We start from the raw sequence: 23,637 nt of genomic DNA on the forward strand, positions 1-23,637 counted from the left end.
GAGCCCCAAATAAGCCAATGGATGCCTCCAAAGATGCTAGTTTGAATAGATGTCTTTTAGAGCCAGATAGACATCTATTCTGTAGTTCCTGCAAGACTCAACTGAATGAGAACATAGAAAACGTAGATGGGATCCTCAAATCGCCTAAGTTGTTGTCACCTTGACTGTGCAGAGTAAATGTTTGCTAAGTGATTAAAGCCTACAAATGCCCTGTCTTGGTTTGAGAAGTTAACTCAACCTTATTGTTAACTAGGGGGAAATTTCTGCCAAAAGTCCGAAGAAAATCTGAAACATGGTACTTAAAAGAAAGATGGTAGCATCCTTTCTAGAGATTTATAAGGATAAATAATCAGATTTTAAAAGCACAGATGCAAGGGAAAAACTAACAAGAAAAAACATTAAAGCAACGCACAATAAAAAAAGAAATGAAAAATAAGAAAAGGCGTGTGAAGTTCAGATAAAAACCTAACTTCTAATTATTCAGCATTATAAAATTATTTTAATATTTCATAGAAAATGCCAAATTCAACATTTTTTAAACTATGATTTTATTTGTTTATTTTTTAATATCTTCATTGGAGTATAATTGCTTTACAATGGTGGGTTAGTTTCTGCTTTATAACAAAGTGAATCAGGTATACATATACATATGTTCCCATATCTCCTCCCTCTTGCGTCTCCCTCCTTCCCACCCTCCCTATCCCACCCCTCTAGGTGGTCACAAAGCACCGAGCTGATCTCCCTGTGCTATGCGGCTGCTTCCCACTAGCTATCTATTTTACATTTGGTAGTGTATATATGTCCATGCCACTCTCTCACTTTGTCACAGCTTACCCTTCCCCCTGCCCATATCCTCAAGTCCAATATCATTTTTATATAAAAGGAATAATTTTTTCTTCTTCCCACCATCTCCACTCCAGGCTCCATAGCTTCAGTTAAAATATTTTATTATCCAAGAAATATGAAGGGAATCATGGAACTTCTGAATTAGAACGGCTGTTGGAGTTGTTCAACTCTTTGTTTCTCATCTTTCCAAGGATAAGGATCACCTGGAGATTCTGTCAAATGCATGGCTCCCCGGCCTTCCCCTGAGAATTCGGATTCAGTGGGCTTGGAGTGAATTGCGGAATTTGTATTTTGAGTAAGTACAAGTACCTCAGATGATCCTAATCATGACAAAATTTTGGAAACTATGGAAACTTTTAGCCCAGCTCCATTTCTTCAGAGAGGAAGAGGATGAATCCAAAGGTCACATGGACAGTTAAGTCAGCCCGGATGTGTAGCTCCTGTGATTTCTCTCTTTTTCCTAACTTCGTGGGAGATTTCAACTATGATCTCAGTAAGAGTTCCAGATGGTTTCAACAAAAAGACCAGACAAATTTGGTAAAAATACGTGGAACAAATAATAAGAAAGCACATGGATATTTTCATTTACAAAAATCCATATTAAAAACATATGCTTTACAACACATTCACTGTTTACATGCCTATATCGCAATATTGTATAACAATAGTTTGAAAGGTATATATATATATATATATATTTACATAATATTAGGACAGTTAGTTCAAAGTCAGACATCTGAGCCCCTCAGCTCTTCGATCCCCTTGAGCTTCCTGGGAGAGGGAATGGGGTTATGGAAAAGGACAGGTTGAGAAGTTGCAAAATAGAGAGCCTTCATGTCCTAGTTTGCCACAAAAATTTCCACTTTTATATGTTTTATGTATCAGTCTTTAGCATAAAATTTCATGTAAATAAACAATTCTGCTTGGCTAAAATCCATCTGGAACAACTGCATTGCAGCTAGGTTAATCACACAAAGATAGATATTTCAATCAGCAACAGTTAAATCCAAAATAATTTACCTTCCTCATAAATACAGGTAAACAGTAGACAGAAGGGATATAATCACATTCTCTCCAAATTAGAATATTTTAACATAGGATGTCAATCTAAGGAGAATCAATACCAAAAGAAATGACGAAAGCCAATCTAATAATCTAGGTTACATACCACTTTTTCCTACCCTATGCGTGTCTAATACCCATCTCTTACTGCCTGGAATTAAGTTTTGTGGAGTTGTTGGCTAGAGAAGAATGATGAATCAGGGCTATTAGATTAAAGCTATTTTCTTTAATCTGTGAAGCTAATAATTATGCTAATAGGAACTATATGATAATGAGTTTTCTAAAGAAAGTCCTCAACACTGCTTTACATCAGCACAGTACAACTTAATGACCACATCTGGGTGGGAATTGGTAGTTGGCACAATGAGCTTATACTCAACACAGAGCCAAAACGTGTCTCTTTAACCAAATAGTTTTTATAACCGAAAATTCACTTTCTAAGAGATTACACGTTTCAAGTTTTAGACATACCAAAGATTCTAAAATGATAGGCTGATACACCTATTTGGATCACACTTCTTTTTTCTTGTTCTAGTATTATTCTTTATCTCTTCCTCCCCCTAAGGTCGTCAAGGTTTGCTGTCATGTAGCTCCAAGAATCATAACAAAAGTTCTGTAAGAGAAGATTGACAATACTAATTATTGGAAACAGTTTCTGGATTTCTAGTTGCCTTGTCAGATCTCTCAGTGCCATCCTAAATGACTAAATTTTTTTCAGGCATATGTGGTGGTTTTAAAAGTCAAACTGATTAGTGTAGATCTGATTTTTCTCTATGTAATACAGAAGTAGGTGGTTTTTGAGTAGAACCCAGTGCAGAAACCCAGCTTAGGTTGCAGACAACAGAAAATGACTCTGGTTAATTTAAGTCACAAAAGAATTTATTGAAACTATATCACAGGTGTTCATAGAATAGACTGACATTTCTTGTTAGACTTCTTTTCTGAACATGAGTGATCAGACCTCAGGTCAACAGAAAACTAAAAAATACACCAAGCGCTTGTGGACTGTTAATTGGATTTATTTCAAATAATCTGAAAAGAAACAAAAAAAGTCTCATCTCTTTGGTACTTTGTTCAACAAACCTCAGATGCTTAATGAGTGCTCACTATGAGTTACTTCTTACTTTATAAAATTAAAATTTGATACATTAAACATTATTACTTCGCAAAGAATTCTTATGTTATCTCTAGAGAAACATGGAACGATACTGATTGGATGAGTGCATACAGTTTTTTCATAACTTTTGAATTGCTCTACCCTAAATAAATTGAAACATTACTCTGGAAGAAAGATGAACTATAGAGTCCAGATCAAGTGCAATGGAATGTCACTGGCACGGGTCCAAGGCAATGGCTCTCTTCCACTATAGCATGCTGCCTTCTCATTAGTGAGGGAATGAGTAATTCCAAATTGGAGAGGGTTGAGTTCACACAGGGACTTAAAGAATGGAAGAAATTTCAGGAGGTATCTTGGCAGAGGGAGGGAAAACAAATCATTTGTCATAAGAATGTTTTGGTAGGATGACAAGCACTATGTAGTATGGTTTTTGTTGAGGGGTATAGTTAGAAATAAGTCTAGAGAAACAGGTAAAGACGAAATTCTGGTGGGTCACATTTAAGTCAAAAAGGAAAAATGTCACAGAGTCTCATGGAATGGGTATTAATGTTGTAAACAGTCTCAAAAAATGGTCTGTAACCAAGAAGGGCTGAACAAAAGGAATCACCAAGGAAATATCAAATACAAAACAAAATAGTGTCATTAGGGAGATGCTGGCACTCCAGAATTGTTCCCGCTGTCTACTTCATGTTGCTCACCGAACTACAATGCCACAGTGTATAATTTCTAAATGGCTTCTGTTTTTTTATATCACTCACTCGGGATTCAAAGTGATAAGTAGGAACATCTGGCTAGCAGAACATAGGTTACTCCCCTGTTCCATAGCTGCTGAGGGTGGGTGGCAGTGAGGGGTGGAGATTACCTTTACATACATTCTCTAGAGGAGACCGCATCCAGCCTCCTGCTATAATTCATACAATGTGAGATTTCTTCCAAATATGATGGGTTCAACTGCTAGAAAGTCAAACCAAGTTATTATATATGATACAGGGAGTGAAACCTGTTAACCAGAGTTAGCTCTATCTAAGGTATATTAAAGAAAGGAGAAACTACGTAATGTAGCACAGAACCTGGCTAGGAAACCATTGGTAGGCTGGGTTAATGAGAGTGTGAAAATGGGAGGGGTGATCTTAGCCTCACCTGGGCATGAAACTCCAGGGACAGCTCCACCTCCGTCTATATAAACTAAAGGACAAAGAGAATGAAAGCTGTGCTTCAGTAGGAACCCTGCTGTACTTTCTGTTAGTAGTATTCCTGGGAAACTACTACACCTGATCCTTTAGAACTCCAGATTTCCCAAATGGATATCAATAATATAGTCGATCTATGTTGAGGTAAAAGTCTAGAAGAAAGGCACGTGCTGATCTCTGTTTCTTTTGTCATCTATCAGTGTGGTACTCAAGGTCAGTGTTTTCCCTAACATTAGTAAGGAGGCATGGCTCTCACTGAAAATACCTTAAAAGTGCCAGCTCTCATTTTCAACGATGAAAAGAATATAGAATACACGAAAACAATCGTCAAACACAAACACACACACAAAGTGGAGCCGAAGCATCAGTGACAAGGAAAGAAGACGTCCAAAGACGTTGCCACTAGGTCCTCCATGCTGGCTAATTGAGCTGCTGCCACCAACTTTAAAATACTGCACAAAGCTGGTCAAATGCTCAGTACCCAAGAGATTGTTGAGGCATGTTGGTTGAATTGGATTGACTTGGACTTTCAAGGGGTTATCATCTGAATTTTCATAAATGCCACTCTTCAATGATATTTTGGACTTTGAAGTTCATTATCAATTTGGATCAATACACCTTTCTATTACTCAAGAGTTGATAAAATATTTAAACAGGAAGAATAAGGCCCAGTGTCTACATCCTGACCTTCGTTATTTCAGCTTCCTTCTTTTTATTATGACATCAGTTTAGACAAAAACAAAAAAGTGAGGAGGTGCGATATCACAGCTGGCTCCAAAGCAGTTTCAATTTTGGCAATTCACATGAATTATTTTAAAATTTCTTCACTGGAGGATCTTCCTTACACATGACCATGACACTGGCTATAAACCATTTCAGTCACTGGTCAGTTTTAGGAGAGATTTAGGGGAAATATCACATCAATTGCTAAGAAATTGTATTCATTATTCATCAAAACTAATATCTCCTGGTATAGGGTAAAAAACGTGTGTTCATATTGATGTTACCACACCTGAAAGTTTCTACATCCCTGATAATACACAATTAAGCCCAAATACTAAGTATGACATCATAATATGTAACTGGTTATGTTTACCATAAAATTAAACCCACATGCCTAATCCTCTACTTGATAAAAACTTTAATTGTATTATTTCATTTAATAATCTTCACAACTACCATACGAAAAAGGTATTATTATTGTTTCTATTTCAAGGATAAGGAAATGCAAGCATGGAAGTTTAAGTAACTTACCCAAAATCTCACAGCCGATAAACCCTGCTTAGGCTGTGCTCCTAACAGCTACAGATACACATCCATATAGAAAGGAGACAGTCTTTGTCACTGTTATTTTAGACCCCAGACTACACTAATGGGCTATCGATTTATTTAGGATATGTCATTAATACTTTCATGGAAGTCTTCTTATACATTTCATCACATCTTGACCTCTGCAATGGTAATGCCAAAGGAGATTCTTCCACTAGCTTTGGTAAATGGCTGATTATTTATCCTATAATATAAATTGTTCTAACTAATTTTCAATAAATGAAGCCTGGTAGCTCAACACATGTTTCAAAATAATCTTATTAGCTCGGGTCGTGTGGCAAATCATAGAGTACAGTCTAATTAATCTACTTTTAGAACGTACAAACACGTCTTCGCTGTCATTGGAACTGCTGATTAGTGGTAAATCACTCTTTTACATAATGAAACTAGGGGGTTTGTGCAGGGCTGAAAGAATTTGAAAGGAGCTAATGGAAAACCCAGCCTGCTAAAGTGCTTTAATGGCTTTATTTCTAACAAAATCTACAATTACAATAAATTCATTCTAAGTTGAAGAAAAAAGGGTTTTTTACTTGTTTTTTTTTTTTAATCTGCAGCTTAACAAATGACCTGATTTCTAACAAAAAGAGCATTAGATGTTTAATAATCTACCACTGGCTAACTATATTTTCCTGAGCTTATTCAAGACTTATTTCAAGCATCTGGAGAAATCTAAAAATCTAAAAAAGAATAAGTGCTACACAAGGCTCATCAGCCTTGATGAACAAGGTTCATCAGCTCAACTCTTAACAAATAAAAAGAAGAAACGTATACACAATGTATCTGTTTCTTGCCTAAAATTACTGTCGACCAAGGAGTGTTTTCCAAACTTGTTAATTGCTCACCCCATCTCTAAACATGTTTAGCATGTATGTTTAATATATGTAATTTTCAGATTTATTTATAAATTATAGACATGTCCAATTCTATGGAAAATTTCTATGTAGAAATATGGAATTTTATGTGGATGAGATAAACCTATTATGAGTAAATATTTATTTTACTTTTAATTGTACAAAAGCAAAAAGCCTTTTGGTTGTCATTAAAAATAGCTTTGGATGCGCAGATTTAAAACGTTTGCCAATCCAGCTGTCTACTTAACATCATTAACTGATGTAAAAGACAAAGCGGATACTTAGAATAAGATTTTTCATTAGCAGCGGTGGTTAAAGTTTCTGTTTCAATGGTCTTCTTGACAATTTCAACTTTTTGGCTGACACCTTGACACTTATCACAAGGTCATCATTTTTACTTTATGATATGCCTGAGGAAGAGTTTCTACAAGGAGTAGAAGACATGTTTGCTCTGCCATTTTCTTGTCTTTTGCTTTTGTTTACATTATGGGAATTATCTTCCACCTGCAGCTTCCCTGCAGGAAGCTTTTTAATTTACCAGTCCATTTGGTGAGAGTTAGTTTAGTTTAAACTAGGTAATACAACTTGCAAATCTGTTTACCAGGCACACAAACATGAATTCATTACTATAGGCAGAGAGAGAGATGGAACGCCACTTTCCAACCCTTGGCACCAAAATGAAGTCTATTTCAGTACTTTGGTGTGTGGTGTGCACATGTGTGTGAACATGTACGTGTACAAACTGACAACACATGCAAGGTGCCATTTCAAAGCAGAGGATTTCGTTATGCTATTGCAATTGTCCCATTCCATGTAATTCAATTAAATTCAGTAAGTGTATACTAACCTCATTCTATATCCATCTGCTAGTCATGTATTTCTAGTTAGTAGAATGCCTCTCCCCTAGACAACTCTACTTATAATTCCACTCACCTTCAGAATTTTTTTCCTTCATGAATTCTTTCCAAGACTTTTCTAAACCTCTGAGAGATACCTCATAACCTTTGAGCTTTTGGAAATGCTCTATTCTTAACACCTAGAACAGTGATTGGCAGAGATTAGAAACTCCAGAAACATTTATTGAATGAATGAATAAATGAATTAAAGAATAAAGCTTATCCTACTCTCTTTTTGCAATTAACAATGAATATTTTCATATGAAATCTCTGAGAGGTCCTAAAGTGAGCACAGTCATTTAATTTTTCCTTTCCCAAGCTTATCCTTATCCTTTCCTCTCTTAACCTACTTATATAAAACAATCTCTGGGAAGCATGTTTTGGGAAATGCAAAGGTGGGGAAGGGGCTATACATGCACCAGATAATTTAATATTTTAAAAGTATTGGCCACTTCACTTTGTAATTTTAAAGTTCAATCAAAATAATGATGACCCAGGTCTTTTGTTATATTTTGTGTAACGTCATGAAAATATTTATAAACTCTAAACATCTATGCCTCCTTCTTTATGCATATGATGCATTAGTGGTGTAAGATAAGAAAATATGCATTTCTCTGTACTGTATTAGGAGTAAATTCCCAGTATGCTGAATGATCAGTCATTAGAAGTGATTAAAGGAAGCCAAATAAGAATTGATTTGGGCTTCCCTGGTGGCGCAGTGGTTGAGAGTACGCCTGCCGATGCAGGGGACACGGGTTCGTGCCCCGGTCCAGGAAAATCCCACATGCCACGGAGCCGCTAGGCCCGTGAGCCATGGCCGCTGAGCCTGTGTGTCCGAAGCCTGTGCTCCGCAATGGGAGAGGCCACCACAGTGAGAGGCCCGCGTACCCAAAAAAAAAAAAAAAAAAAAAAGAATTGATTTGGAGTTATATAACCAAAGCAAGGCAATCACTACAAACTCTCATTCAATTATATCTATAGTGTAGAGGCAGCAGAAATTGAAGATGTTTTAAGATGACCATGATTCATTACTTTCAGCTTTTAAAATAAGATTTCCTGGCTAAATATTCAAACTAAAAGTCTGAATTGCTCTGTCCTACAATTAAAGAAAAAAAGTTTGAAAGAAAAAGAAAGGAGAAGAAATAAGGTAAAAAATTTGCCATACTTTTCAATGTCATTATTCCTATAGAGCAGGGTCAGCAAACTTTTTCTTAAAAAGGTCAGATAGTAAATATTTTAGGCTTTGTGGACCATATGGTCTTCATCAACTCTGCCATTGTAGCATGAAAGCAGCCAACATACTAAAGAATGGAATAACATGAAAGTGTTCCTATAAAACATTACCTGCCAAAACAGGCAGTGGGCTGGATTTGGTCCAAGAGTCATAGTTTGCTGACCTCTGCTATATAGAACAAAACCTCCCCACTCCATAGTTCTAATCATGTGTGATAGAGTTTGTGACCTTTAGTATGTTGGGATTTAAGTGGTTCTTCAAAGTCAAATATTTTCTTACATTTTATCAACTTTAGTGCTCTAAGTTCTCATTGTGGTCTTTTAGCCATTTCTTTGATTTAACACATCCCCATAAACTTAAACATAGTACTACTAGATTAATACTTAGTAACTTATTCAGTTATTCATTCATATCAGGGAGATCATTAGTGGATGACCTAAAGGTAAGTTTTATCTGGGGACTTCCTGGAAGAGCAGGGCAGCTGAGGGGCATCCAGGCCCCTCTTAAAATTTCAGGCTACCTGGAAAAGAACCGAGTAAGGTGAGGGGACACAGCCAAGGGGAGATAGGGCTTGCCAAAATCAAACCTCACTGGTTCATTTGCCCCAAGGCTGTCCCTGGTCTTCCAATAGAATGTGACTTGGGCTCAGTTATATGTCTGAACCCTGAAATATGGAATGCTGTTTGTGAAGTACATTTGGGGCATGGGAGAGGAGAGGGAAGAGAGTAGGAATTGATGCTCCACTTTGGCACATGGGGATTTTTTTCTTACTGTCTTATGTATGGATGTCATTAAATAAATGTTGATGCTTTGAATTATTTCACCTCCACCTCCATAAAGAGATGAAAATATCTCCAAGTTCTTTCCTAACCTTTCCTAGATCTTGGGATTTACTCCTATCTTATCCCTTTCTTTTCGACTCTTGCTCCTTCCTTCTCATGACCAAAGTGACAGAGGATGGGAAAAAGAGGAAGAAAAAGGTGGTAGGACAATGGTTAGGTCTGAGGCAGTGAGAGGCAGGGGCAAGAATAGGCAATTTTGGTGATCTCAGCCTCTTTCCTGGCATGAAACATCATGCATTTCTACAGAAATGAGCAACAAGTTTACTTTAAAATATCTTAGCAAGCACTATCTTAAACATCAGAAAATAATATTATTTTTGGTTTATTTAATTTGAAGAGAGGAAAGGAGCACTCCAATAAAAAGTTAAAATAACTAATTTTAATGTAATTTTACTATGTATAAAAATATGTGAAATCCGGGACTTCCCTGGTGGCACAGTGGTTCAGAATCCACCTGCCAGTGCAGGGGACACATGTTCGAGCCCTGGTCCGGGAAGATCCCACATGCCGCGGAGCAACTAAGCCCGTGAACCACAACTACTGAGCCCGTGTGCCACAACTACTGAAGCCTGTGTGCCCAGAGCCCATGCTCCACAACAAAGAGAAGCCACTGCAATGAGAAGCCCGTGCACTGCAACGAAGAGTAGCCCCTGCTCGCCACAACTAGAGAAAGCCCGCGCGTACCAACGAAGACCCAACGCAGCCAAAAATAAAATAAATAAAATTTTTTAAAAATTAAAAAAAATGTGAAATCCATCTATTTCTACAACATTTACTGTAATGCATCCATTAGTAATTTAAAATATGTATTTTTGTCTAAACTTGTCACCAGTATAAATCTTTTCTTTCCAACAAATGGAGATTGCATATTTGATTCACGGATGGTTTCCAACTTCTCAACCACTACATTTCATTATTATGCATCTGAATTTGTAAGTTTTCTTTTTAAAGATAATGCCTTTTTGTGATCAAAGTAAACACAATGCAGACCCCATGAACCATGTAAGTTAATAAGTTTCTGATATAAAATTTGTATTATAGCAATTCAATTTCATCTTGCCTGACCAAGGAAAACATAAAGGAAGCTCAGTTAATAAAATATCCTGTAAGAAAATGTGTCATTTATTTTTAAAAATGATCTAACTTTATGGAATATAATCATGTATTTATAAATACTTTGAAAATGAAGTTGTTTGTTCGGCACTTCATGTAGAAAATGAATTACAGTGAATAGGAGTATTATTTATAATATAAACAAAGCATGAAAGGTTAATCTAAAATGCCAATGAAAATATGCTTCATAATTCTCCTGTTTTTCTTATTTTCAGGTTCTTGAGTGATCAGTCACAGCCTCCAACTTAACAAATATCTAGAACTAGAAACAGTACAATGTGTCTCTGAAAGTTAGTCCAGATTTTTATCAACTATAAAATCCCTTCTCATTTGCCTGCATATGTTTCTGTTTTATTTTTAATATTTTTCTCCACATTGAATTTTGGACTTTCCCCTCCCCGTTTTTGCACAATGTCACACTTAGTAATAAGCTGAAAGAATCCACATATTAAATACAGTAACAGATCTGAGTTAATTACCCTGGAATGCTCTTGACTTGGCTGCCGTGATCTGAAGAAATGTCACTTGCTGCATACTTTTGCTCCAGTGGCTCAGATGGTAGGTAGCATCACTGAACTTGTAAGATGAGAGACTTTACTTTCTCTTCAAATGGCAAAGAACTCCTTAAGTGGATAGAAAGGTCATCTCACCCTTCCTCTGTTATAATGACATATAAAGTTAATCATCAGATGCATCCCAAAAGACGCTCTTCTCCAAGAAAACAATCCAAACAATGTTTATATGTGTATATTTAGAGCCAAAAAAAGAGAGAAGCAATAAATACTAAATGACCCTGTGAAGTCTATTACAGCTTTCAATTTGGTCTCACTAACCAGACCCCAAGAGCCTCAGCAAACAGGCCGTGAATATGTTCCTCTAATGACCCAATTCACCACTGTCAGCAAAGGTGACATTGAAATCCAGTCAGCATCCCTACATCCTAACATCAGCAGTAAAAAGAAAAAAAGAATCCCCTTCTCTTCTGCAGTGATCTGTTTGAATCTGTAATATGGCTTCATTAGTATCAGGCTGTAAACCTCTTCACTCTCCTAACATGTATACTGCTCATGGAGCTCATCTGGTTTCTCTCACCTCTCTGATTACTCAATCCTCGTAATATTCTAAAGCCTCACAAATCCAATCTTATTCATGAGATCGCCCTACTCTGAAGTAGCTTTCCATTTCTCAGTCTTCTAGAACATTTGCTGTAACACACACAGTAGTACTTAAAATTAATATGTATTTTAGTCTCAACATTTCACCAGTGTAAATCTTCACTTTCCAAGAAATGAAATTACATTTGATTCAAGTTTGTATCTTGAAACATATATGTGTTTTGAAGTAGATTATTTTTAGTGGTTAAATCAGAATGTTTTAAACAGTCAATTCAAAGGCAAAAAAGGAGCAGGAAATTTTTGTAGCAATGGCTTCTTGTTTTAATTCCTTTATGAGCATTTGATATCAGATAGATTCAGACTGACTGATGGGATGGAGTATCAATATATTTAGAGGAAGTTGTGCAAAGAAGAAAATGCTGAAAAATTCTCAGAACGACTTCCTGTTTCACAGTTGTTATGTCTCTGCAAATGTTTAGGGTTTTGTTTGCCTTCCTTGCTCTTGGTGTTTGATTTGTATTAAGTTTCAAACTTTGTTGTTTAACATTTAGACGTTTCGAGCATTTTTCTATTGATAACTTTCCAAAGAGAGTTATATTTCACTTTAAGCCAAAATTCTCATGATTATTTTCCAGTTTTCACTCCAAAATCCCACTGACTAAAATGATCTATCATAAACCTTTTAGTGGTGCAGCTATCTCTATTCTGGAGAGAAATATTTGGAAGGGCAATATTTTTACAGATCCTTCCATCAAAATGCAATCAATGGCTTGACCTCTCAGGTTTCCAATTTGTAGATTCTGGGAACAAAGTTGTCCTAAAACTGCTTAACTTTAATAAGTGTGCTCTTAAGGTTGCTAAAAGTTAAGCCCTGAATTTACAGATATCAATCTACTTTTCAAAGAGTTGACCTCACAAGGGTTGCCGCTCCTGTTATTCAGAAGCAAATTTTTTCCTGGAAATAGGTATGTGCTTTTCATCAGAGGAAAAAAATAGTAAACTTGCTATGCCAGTCATCCATCTCTCCATCCATTCATTCAGCATTTGTGGAGCATTCATGTCTTCCGAAGGCTGTAAGTGCATTTAGCTGGATTCTATAATCTATGTAAATGAATACATACCATATCTGACCTTGAAGAGCTTCCCATTTAAAGTACAGAGTTCAGTTCATTCATTTTCAAATATTTATTGTGAACCTACTCAACTCAAGGCTGTGTCAGATGTGTTGAGGATGCCATGCTGAACAAAAGGAACCCAATCTTGCTATCTTTGAACTTAAGGTTCATTGTAGAGCTTGACACTAAAACCTGAAGGAGCAAATAACCATGAAGAGATGTTCGGGTGGGACATTGCTGGCAAGGGAATAGAAAGGGTAGGAATTGAAGCTACCTTCTAGAGTAGGGCTAAGGTAGGAATGATTGCAGTATGTTTGAAGACAAAAGACCTGACCACAGATAACTATCAAAAAGGTATATTCTGCTCGGATTGTAGTGGGTAAAACAAAAGATTAGGGTGGTGGGTGGCAAGGATACTAGTGACAGGAAAGTTTTATAAAAGAAATTTCATAAAGTGACATGTCATTAAATGAAAGGTGAGCAGAATTTCAGAGGATAATAGAAGGGGGAGGGCATTCAGAACGAAGCTGCTGCTGAACCCAGGCAGAAAAACAAGATACATCTTGGGAAATGCAAGTTGTTCTACATGGCTAGAGGGTAGAGTGGTGACAAGTGTACTAGAGCAGGTGGCAAAGAACGAGAGGCAGGCGTAAATTAAGATTGCTAATGGCCGCGAATAACAAGAATGTAAATGACAGTGGCTTAAGTAATTAGGAATTTTGTTTTCTATCAAGAAGTTTGGTGGTAAGCACTTACTCACTTTGATCCAGCAGCTTAATTATATCAGGGCTAAATGTCAGTCTCTAGGCCTTCGCCTCATAGGGTCAACATGGCTGCCACAGCTCCCATCATGTCATTCACACCCCAAGTATCCTCAATCCCCCAATGCAGGGAACAAGGGGTTGAATCACACAGAAAAGAACCTTTTCTTTTAGAGTACTTCTTTACTTTCAGGGAGCAAAATTCTTTCCCAGAAACTCTCCAGAAAACTTCCCCTTATACCTGGGTAACATGCCCACCTTAGATGAGGAATCAATTTTCCTAAGGTCTAATAAGTCAAGGTTTTCTTGGCAAGGAAGAAGGAGGAGAAATACTATTGTGGTGGCAGACACTGTGTTTGCCAGAGCAGAAGTGGATGATGGGAAGCCGAAGCAATCGACTTCTCTCTGTGGACAATGGGCCTCTGGCTGAAACCTCAGCTTATGATAGCTTAATGTTCATCAGATCTTTTGTTCCCTTAAACTTCCCATTTAAAACATTTTGCTGTACAAAGCTTCATTTTCCCCCTACCTTTTGCCCTCTTTCTGTCTGTGGGGTTTGTGGATGAAATAAGTATTGCTGAATTCTATTATTGGTTTTCAAGGTAATACATTCAAATCCAAACAATAAAATCCACCAGAATAGAAATCTTTCTAAGCAGTTTTATAATATAGCTTTCTAAGAGACTTTTCTCTTGGGTCACAAAAGTAGACAAAAATATCACTTATACTACCTTATTAATTATTATGTTAAACAATGAGTCATATATATATTAATTTTTCTTTCAGGAAAAGTAAAAATTGCTCTCATAGGAGAATATAGAAAATATAAAGATTGATATCTTATTTTGCTTACATATACAACATACCTAACGACCTACATTTCTTATTCAACCAAGAAAAAGATACAAGACAAGCACACTGATGATGAAAATCATTTCCTGCATTTCATTAAATTAAATTAAATTAAAGCACATTTCATTGTGCTTTTATGCTACATTAAATGAGGAGTCTAAATAAATTCCTACCTGCTCAGAAAGATCCCTCAACTTATGCTATAGGCATTTTAGTTCGGCGTTTGCTTCTTCTGCCTTAAAGGAAGAAAAAAAAGGTGATAAATTCTCATTACAAATATCCATCTGCAATTGAATGCACTGCCCATTTACTATTTGTAGCAGTTAGGATTGTACTTTTTTGAAGTATGAGTATAGAAAGACACTATGCTTGGTAGTTCAGACCCATTATGAATATACAAGTGAGGGGCTGAATCATGTCCACTAAGAAGTTCTGGTTTGTGGTAGAAACTATAGAAAATGGCTTTGCAATGGTGAAGTCTGTAATTGGCCACTTTAGTCCCTTTACCATCTAGATTCTGCCAAAGACTTCTGGATTCCCCTCTAGTGACCCTTCACCCAGAACATCCACATGACTAGGGACTTCTTAACTTTTTCATCATGAGGACTTTTTCCTCAGATACCTATACGATGTTCTGTTTCCATCCACGTTCATTTAGTATATATGGTTAAGAAAACACAAAATAAGAAGTGAACATGCGTCTAGTAATATTTTTAAATGTATTTGCTAACTTTGGGTTAAATGTGAAGACTTGACCACAGGTGATTATCTCCTCTTCCTCCCAAACACCATAAAAATGGCTTTTAAAACTTTAAAAAATTAACAAATGAGGATGAAGAGAAAAATAGAAAATATAATTTCAGAAAGACCATTAGAGCAATTTTTAGAGAGTCAAATAAGATGCAGGAGGGATTACTGACATAGCAGGGCAGAGAATGCCCAAAACTAACTGACCACAAGAGGGTGTTCTGATGGGAAATGAGCTTGTTTACCTCACAAATCCTCCAAGAGTCTCTGTATGTGGGGAAGCAGGTAACATGAAAAGTGGAAGGCAGTCTAAAGACTGAACACTCAGAGATTGTTTAAAGTCTCTTAACTCTCCCACAAATGCACACTAAGGGAAAAAAATTTTAGTATCTGGAGAAGTTTACTCAGGAACCAGTGAATACCAAGTAACAGAGCTTTAGGAAGAAAACAGGGTGATAAAATTGGTCTACATGCATCCCCTATTCTACCCATAGTCCGTTTCCTCAGCCTTGCTTCCAGAATACTGGTTTCCATGTTTATCTTTCTTGGCAGAAAATTGGAGTCTGTGAAAAAAAAACTGAAAAACTTCAGATAAAAGACCTCTAGATGTTTGGGAGTTTCCTAAATACATGGAGGAGTTCACTCTAAGTGAAGCCAACTAGTTGAGTCCTGTTCCCCTGCCCCAGCCTTCTCCCTTACAACCCAGAGCTTTCTGAACTTGGATCATATATATAAATATTTACTGAAGGAGTAACATACATGAGAAGAAATCCATTCCCATGGAGAGACCAAAACAAACAAATATTTCTAAAAATTGGACCCAGTTAAAACAGGCAAATAGATCAACTAACATCACTTTCATAAAATAAGAACAGGAAACTATTTTTTAAAGCAATCAGAGAAAAAGAAATTAGGAACTAAAGTACAGTATGAAAAATTATTAGAAATCTTTACAGAAAATCTATAAAGTAGTTCAAACAACAAAGAGATAGAAAATAATAATTTAAAAAATAGAAAATTAGGGGATTCATTTAGGTGGGTTAACATCCAACTAGGAGAAATTCTAGAGAAAGAAGAGAAAAAAAGAGGAGAGGAAATGGTCAAAGAAAAAAAAATTACTCCCAAACTGAAGGGCTTCTATCTTTAAGTTGAAAGAGCCCATTGAATGCCCAGTAAAATTAATGACACAAAATAGTCACACAAAGTCTTATTATAATGAAATTTCAGTATGCCTGGGGTTAAGAGGCAGACTTTAAAACACTCACAAAGTAAATATTAATCTGATCAGTAACATTAGAATTCAAAGGACAGTAGAACAAAGGTATGAAAAATTCTGATGAAAATTATTTTCAACCTTTAATTTTATACCCGGCCAAGGTATCAAGTCAAATATGAAGATTGAATAAAGGCATTTTCAGATATGCAATAATTTTTAAAACTTATCTCTCATATACCCTTTCTTAGGAAGTGACCAAATTTATAATTCATAAAAAATGACATACTAAAGCAGGAAAGAGAAAATGAGAGGATTCAGGGATGAGTGTCTTTATTACAGGAGATAAAAAAGGGAACTTCTGGCATGATTAATGTGCTTTAAGACTAAAAAACTATTAGTTTATATTGAATCAAGAAACAGATATCTGTAGGAGGCAGATCGTCAGTTAAAACAAAACAAAAAGCAAAAATTAAATGACGGGATTGTTAGCTGCTTTGAAGTATTTGTGTCTTTGGGAAAATATTGGCTGGTATTTAACAGATATGTTAGAGCATTTGCAAAAAATAATCAATGGTAACTATATAAGAAAATAAGCAGGTTTAAATATAATGAAGTAGTAATTGCCTTCAGTATCAAAAGTCATATAAGAATGAAACCTAATAAACATACACTATTGTTTCAACAGCGAATAATATTTATTTAATGCTATGGTCTGAATGTTTTTATCCTCCAAAATTCATGTGTTGAAATACAAATGTCCAATATTAGGATGTGGAGCCATTGGAAGGTGATTAGATCACAAGCGTGGAACTTTCATGAATGCAATTAATGTCCATAAGGAAGAAGGCATAATGTCCATAAGGAAGAAGAGGTCAGAGAGAGATCCCTGGCCCCTTCCACCATGTGAGAACAAAGGGAAAAGTTGGAAGTCTGCAACCCAAAAGATAACCTTCCAGTAATCCAGCCATGCTGGCAGCTTGGACCTCCTGCCTCCAGATGTGTGAAGAGTAAATTCTGTCTTTTATAAGCTACCCAGTCTGCAGTATTTTGTTATACCAGCCTGTACAGACTAGGAAGTATAATAAAAATAATGTAAAGACTGGCTGCTGCTTTATCATAGATAGAAGAAATGAAGAGTGAGGTTGGTGAAGAGAACCAAATTCTCAATTACCCTCAACACCCTCAAATACCTCTAATTCTCTTAATCCCCCTGTTTAATATATTACTTCAATCCCTAACTATGTTCAGAGACCCTCTATTAAGTAAGTTTCCAGAATTTTGCTGGGACTTTTTCGTACTACACAGAGGGAGTGAGGATTCTGGGAGTCTGTCAGTTTCTTAATCAGAACTTCCCACAATCGTACTGTTTTGAGAACTATGCCTTACTACTTTTAGAGGTATTTGGTATGATCAATTGCTTATATTCTAGGGGGTTATGGATCTGAAGCAAAAATTGGGTTGCTATTCTGTGAGCTTAGGCTTCAACTCTTCAACTAAGCCAGATATTCTTCAGTTATCTCCTTCTCAAATCCTCAAAATTTTGTTGCTCTCATCTACAGTTTGTTCTTCTGTGTTCTTATATGTCAATGCCTTTCTTAAATTTTGAAGTAATTGTAGATTAATGGGAGGTTGCAAAGAAATGTACAGGGAAGTCCTGTGCACACTTCCCCCAGCATCCTCCAATGTTAGCGTCTTACACAACTATAGTACAATATGAAAACCAAGAAGTTGACATTGGCTTAAAGCTTATTCAGAATCCATCAGTTATACATGCACTTATTGGTGTGTATGTCTGTATCTATGCAATTTATCAGATAAATAGGCTTGTGTAACTACTACCACAGTCGAAATATGCAGCTATACCATCACAAGACTCTTCTTACCCCTTTATAGCCACACTCATCCCCTCTCCTCCTGCTCCTAAACCCTGACAACTAATATGCTATTCAACTCCATAATTATGTTATTTCATGAATATTATTTAAATGGAATCATGTAGTATGTATTCTGTTGAGATTAGCTTCTTTCTACTCAGCATAATTTCCTTGCAGTTCCTCCAAGGAAATAATCGCATGTATTAATAATTCCTTCCTTTTTACTGCTGAGTAGTATTCCATGGTATGGACATACCACAATTTAATCATCCATCTGCAGAACATCAGAGTAGGTTCCAGTTTTTGGCAATTAATAATAAAGCTACTATGAATATTTGTGTACAGATTCCTGTGTGAAGATAAGTCTTTATTTCTCTGAAATAAATGCCCAAGAATGCAATTGCTGGATCATATGATAACTCCATTTTTAGGTTTGAAGGAAAGTATCAAACTATTTTACAGAATGGCTGTACTATTGTACATTCCTACCAGCAATATATGAGTCATTAAATTTCTCTGCATCCTCACCAGCATTTGGTATCGTCATTATTTTTTTCAACCTATAGCCATTGTGATGTATATTGGTATCTTATTATAGTTATAATTTACATTATCTAATTGCTAAATATTCCAAACACGTTTTTGTGTGTTTATCTGTCATATGTTTTTTCTCTTGGGTAAAATGTATGTGTTTATCTTTTTGCTCATTTTCTAATTGGATTGCTTGTTTATTTTTTTTCTCATGCCGAATATTAAGAATTCTTTATATATTCTAGATACAAGGCCTCTGTTGGATAAGAGATTGCAAGTATTTTCTTCAAGTGTGTAATTTGTATTTTCATCTTTATAGCAGAGTCTCTTGCAATGCAAACGTTTCTAATTTTGAAGAGGTCCTATTTATCAATTTTTCCTCTTATGGATCATTCTGTTGGTGTCAAGTCTAAGAACTCTGCTGGTCCTAGATTTTGAGGATTTTTCTCCTATGTTCTTTCCTAGAAGTTTTATAGTTTTATGTTTTACGTTAAAGTCTGTGATCAATTTTGAGTTAAAGTTTATATTAAGTGAGAAGTATAGGTCAGAGCTATTTTTTTTTCTAATGGATGTCCAATTGCTCCAAAACCATTCACTGAAAAGGATATCCCTCTCCCATTGAGCTGCTTTTGCCTCTGCGTCAAAGATTAAATGGGAATATTTGTGTGGATCTCTTTCTGGGTTCTCTATTCTCTTCTGTTGATCTACGTGTCTCTCTCTCTCCATTGGTATCACACTGTCTTGATTAGTGTGTCAATGTCTTTTTAACTTCTCTTTACTGTTGTTTTTTTTTTTAAGAAGGAATACAAGAGATATATTGGAAGTAAAAGTATATGATCTGTTATTTTTTACTAAAATCTACTTTTTAAATATCTTTTTCATTGTTTCACTAGCTGGGACAAAAGTGTTAATTTTGTAGAGTTTAAAAAATGATTTATTAGTATTTTCGTTACTATTTGGGTAGCATATTTGAAAAATAATACCTAGGTCTGTGACAAATGCTGAAGAGAATACAAGCATAAAATAAGCCAAATCAGAGAAGGAACAATAAATTTTGCCAGAGATGAGGTGGAGGAGGAGGGTAAAAGAATGATTAGGGAGAGTTAACCAGAAGAGATGACAAGGGAGCTGGATATTCTTATATGTAGAGAGGGTGTGAATGAGGGAATTAGTAGTTGATTCATAGGATTAATTTCAAATATAGCCTCAGAGGACTTCCGCTTCTAGTCAAGATAGAGTAAGAGGAGTTGGATTTACTCTCCTGCCAAGAAACAGGTAAGATAAAAAAAAATATGAAACAAAGGCACACAAGACATTGAACAACAGCAACATAAGACAGCGATCCCTCAGAACTGGGAAACAAACATGGTGAGCTCTAAAATTGCCCCAGCTTCATGCCTGAAGATTAGGCATAAGGGAGATGAAATCCAGGCAGAGCCAGCATTCGCCCTAAATGGAGGAGATGGAATGGTGGATCTAGGGAAGCCAGGCAGCTAGCGTTTACAAAGTAGAATACTGGACATTTGGGTAGTGAGAATTGCAGGGAGAGAAAATTCCAGAGGTCTGCAGAGGGTTCCCCTCAAGGGTTCAACAGAGTGATCAGCACATAAATGAGAGTTCACGGAAAGAAACACATGGAAGAATTAAAAGGCACAGTGCTCAGAGACCACACAGGACCAGAGATAGCACACTTACCCTACCCAACAGCCAAGGTAGAAAACCTCATAACTTAGGGGGCATCGACTGGAATTCTAAAAATGTCTTGTTTCATTGTTGGGCAAAGATTAACCTTATTTCTCATCTCATCTAACAAAGCTTAAAAGCAAGGCCCCAAGGGATCAAACTGTTTCCAAAAGCCACATGCAGAACAAAAGTCAAGAATATTTATAGGAGGACAAAAATATTCAGACACAGAAAGGTTAAATTCACAATGTCGGGCAACCCCCCAAAATAGAAGGCACACAAAGAAGTGTGCAAATATAACTCATGAGGAGAAAAATCAATCTACCTAAAAATGAAATAAAGTGGTATAGTATTACTGCCTTACCTTGGTAGTACCCTGAAGTATTAGGACTTGTGTTACATTTCAGTGGGGTGATTAAGCAATGGAAAAGGTGATAAAATGTAAATGTATGGAATTCAGTGGAAGTAGAAGGTTAGTGTCTTTAACTAGTCCCAAGTTTTGGTGAGGTGCTGGTTTTCCTACTTTACAATGAGAAGGGGTTGGGAGCAAATTTATTAAAATCTTGAAGCATATGGTAACCATGGGAGGCTGGAAGATTTAAGTGTGCTGGTAGCTGACTTTGGGTTATACTAGCAAAATTAACTTAATTTTAGAATGAGAAATACTTAAGTGTGCATAGAGATATAGCACTCAGCTTTTGTACCAAGGGCCTTAGGGCGATTTAGGGTTATTTGAGGAGTCCTGAGACTTTATTTGGGCCCTAATCAATACAGGACACAATTACATTGTGCTGACAGGTGTCCAAGTAACCTCTTCCTTTTCCTCTCTTTTATCAATACGAAACAGACTCAGACTTAGAGAATGAACTTATGGTTACCAGGGTGGGGGGCAGAGAGATAGATTGGGAGTGTGGGATTGACATGTACACACTGCTATATTTAAAACAGACAACCAACAAGGACCTACTGTAAAAATAAATAAATAAAAAGTAAAAATAAAATAGGTATTATCTACATAAGCATAAGATCCTTTCTCTAGGAATTGTGCTGAATAAAATTATTTAAGCAAGTATGAGAAAAAAAGGGAAAAGATAAAAATAGGCAATTTTATTGAACTTAGTTCCTGTTCGCTACAGGAAAGTCTTAAATAGATGATAAACCTATTGTTTTGAAACTAAGACATAGCCCAACCTCCCCACTACCCAGCTCCACTAGTTGGAAATGGTGGTGATGAAACTGAACAAATGCAGCTGTGAAGCTTACTGAGCTTTTTACATGGGCTTTGAACTTGGCTGTCTCACTGTCCTTGCCTGTTCTTGTGGTGTCTACCAATGCACCAACACTCCAGCTGTCATTGCTGCCTTTGCCTTTGTGCTACTATCGGCATTGACCTCTCTGCAGGATAGAGTCCCCCATAACCCCCTGGCATGGCCCACAGGACTGAATAAAGCTCCTCACCAGAGGCCATTTAGAAACTGTCCAGCAAAGCAAATGAAATGCAAAACAAAACAAATGAAACAAACTACAAAAGCAGTTGATTGATTCACTTATTATCTAACTAATCCTGAGTTAAACAATTAAATGTTAATTTAGATTTGGGGAAAAAACACAGTTTCTAGCTTTTCTTTTTTGAAGCTTGAGTTCTGTCCATGATAATAATAAAATCGCTGTGATTTTGAAGGGCTACTTTAATTAGCAGAGTTGAAAGATTAGATTCAATTGTGAGCGGCTAAGAAATATCATTTTAGGCAAGAACAACATTCTCTGGTTCCCTAAATAATAGCATGTAGAGCTGTAAGATCCTGGCAGGCTGCATCATGGGGTCAGCCAGCTGGGCCCTGGCCCAGGGCACCAATCTATGAGGGCACAGAACAATCACTGTCTCTGCTGGAGAAGGTATATTTATTGAACTCCTCTCTGTGTAACTATAATATGAGGTTGAAAGGAATATTTTGTTAAGTTACTTGGGATATGACAGATGAAATCCCACAATGAATTCCTAAGAAGGCTGGCAAAAAGGAAAAGCAAAGCTTTCATTTTGCCCAGCTGGAGTCCAAGTTTGGAAGCTGAATGGAATTGGAATTGCTCATGACAATGGACTGGAGACAGCTCCTCTCAACAGCTGTCTTTTCTTAATTTTTTTTCCTCTCAGGAACCCAGCCTCAGCTGTTAATTCTGTTGAACAAATATTGAAAGAAAATCAGCGCAAGAAGGTACATAATTTTTATCTAGTGATGCACAATATTGTTAAGCCACCACATATCTTGGTCTTAACACTGGGCTTGAGGAACTCCAACTTTGTAGATCCAGACTTGTCTACCCGAAAGACAGAAACACAGGTAACGTCATATTTAAGTGATTAGATTTCCAGATATGAAGCCTAATGAATAACACAAAAATCACACTTTAACATAAACAACACAGTACAGCTGTTCAATATTTACCTTTTCAAGAGGTTCATTCCACCTGTTCTAACATACTGTCTTAATCCAACTGATAAGATGTTATCCTATGCATTTCAGCACATTGCCTAACTGCTAGTCATGGCTTATTTGCCAACTGAGAAATATCCTGGAGGCAGGAAGTTACTGAAGAAGTTACGGGAACCAGAGGAGTGTTTTCTGCAAAAATCAGAAGGAAAAGAAGTTGCAAAATTAATGGATTTCTTAGAGTCCAAGAAGGAGTAGGCTGTGCTAAAACAAAAAGTAAAACCTATCTGTGTACTTATTCATGCAGTCATCCCTCCCTGTCCACAGGTTCTGCATCCTTAAATTCAACAACCAAAGATCAAAAATACTGGAAAAAAATTCCAAAAAATTTCCATAAAGCAAAACTTGAACTTGCCACACACAGGTAACAATTTACATAGCATTTTACAATTATTTTCATAGTATTTACATTGTATTAGGTATTATAAGTAATCTAGAGAGGATTTCAAGTCTATGGGAGGAAATTATAAGCAAATACTATGCCATTTTATACTTGAGACACTTGAGCATCCACGGATTTTTGTATCCATGGGAATCCTGGAATCAATCTCCTGAAGAGACCAAGGGATGACTGTAGTATGGAGTACCAGAAGTCTATGTTGCAGCCATTGTTCTTGGCACAGGGGAAAGAACACAGCAAAGAACAAAACAAAGTCCTCCACCATGGAGATGTCATCCTAGAGAGAGAGAAACAGTAATCTGATAACTCTCTGTAGTATGTCAAATAGTGATGAGCACTGTGGTGGAAGATGAAGCTGATGATGGGGAAAGAGC

The 23,637-nt window shown here is 36.5% G+C and overlaps 2 long non-coding RNA genes across 6 annotated transcripts in view; one reads left to right on the forward strand and one right to left on the reverse strand.

The window, feature by feature from the left end:
- LOC141278530 (uncharacterized) overlaps positions 1–6,513 on the forward strand; it is a 271,211-nt gene extending 264,698 nt beyond the window's left edge. For all 5 annotated transcript variants that reach the window (XR_012331296.1, XR_012331299.1, XR_012331298.1 and 2 more), the window contains one exon: positions 1,038–6,513. This is a non-coding gene — a long non-coding RNA (uncharacterized lncRNA). The remainder of the gene's footprint in view (positions 1–1,037) is intronic.
- Positions 2,419–22,987, reverse strand: LOC117312210 (uncharacterized). The gene is made up of 4 exons (XR_004526490.2): positions 22,819–22,987; positions 14,497–14,559; positions 10,960–11,137; positions 2,419–2,521 (listed from the first exon to the last, which is right to left on the reverse strand). It is a non-coding gene; the product is annotated as an uncharacterized lncRNA (long non-coding RNA).
- Between the last annotated feature and the right edge of the window lie 650 nt (positions 22,988–23,637).

The sequence above is a fragment of the Tursiops truncatus genome, chromosome 4 (genome assembly GCF_011762595.2).
Source record: "Tursiops truncatus isolate mTurTru1 chromosome 4, mTurTru1.mat.Y, whole genome shotgun sequence".
Taxonomy (NCBI): Eukaryota; Metazoa; Chordata; class Mammalia; order Artiodactyla; family Delphinidae; genus Tursiops; species Tursiops truncatus.